The sequence below is a fragment of the Pseudophryne corroboree genome, chromosome 4, assembly GCF_028390025.1.
Source record: "Pseudophryne corroboree isolate aPseCor3 chromosome 4, aPseCor3.hap2, whole genome shotgun sequence".
NCBI classification, from domain to species: domain Eukaryota; kingdom Metazoa; phylum Chordata; class Amphibia; order Anura; family Myobatrachidae; genus Pseudophryne; species Pseudophryne corroboree.
Genome location: NC_086447.1, coordinates 637,232,749 through 637,233,677, shown reverse-complemented (window position 1 = coordinate 637,233,677; position 929 = coordinate 637,232,749).

Genomic DNA, 929 nt, shown 5'->3' with positions numbered 1-929 from the left:
CAGGGGTATTTATCACATATATAGCCTCTGGGGCTATATATTGTGATATATTTGCCAGCCAAGGTGTTTTTATTGCTGCTCAGGGCGCCCCCCCCCCCAGCGCCCTGCACCCTCAGTGACCGGAGTGTGAAGTGTGCATGAGGAGCAATGGCGCACAGCTGCAGTGCTGTGCGCTACCTTGGTGAAGACTGATGTCTTCTGCCGCCGATTTTCCGGACCTCTTCTTGCTTCTGGCTCTGTAAGGGGGACGGCGGCGCGGCTCCGGGAACGAACACCAAGGCCAGTTCCATGCGGTCGATCCCTCTGGAGCTAATGGTGTCCAGTAGCCTAAGAAGCCCAAGCTTCTTCTCCCCTTAGTCCCTCGATGCAGTGAGCCTGTTGCCAGCAGGTCTCACTGTAAAATAAAAAACCTAAAATAAACTTTATTTCTAGGAGCTCAGGAGACCCCCTAGTGTGCATCCAGCTCGGCCGGGCACAGAAATCTAACTGAGGCTTGGAGGAGGGTCATAGTGGGAGGAGCCAGTGCACACCAGGTAGTCTAAAAGCTTTCTTTTAGTTATGCCCAGTCTCCTGCGGAGCCGCTATTCCCCATGGTCCTTACGGAGTCCCCAGCATCCACTAGGACGTCAGAGAAATATTATATATATATATATATATATATATATATATGAATATATATATATATATACAGGTTGAGTATCCCATATCCAAATATTCCGAAATACGGAATATTCCGAAATACGGACTTTTTTGAGTGAGAGTGAGATAGTGAAACCTTTGTTTTTTGATGACTCAATGTACACAAACTTTGTTTAATACACAAAGTTATTAAAAATATTGTGTTAAATGACCTTCAGGCTGTGTGTATAAGGTGTATATGAAACATAATGAATTCTGTGCTTAGATTTAGGTCCCATCACCATGATATC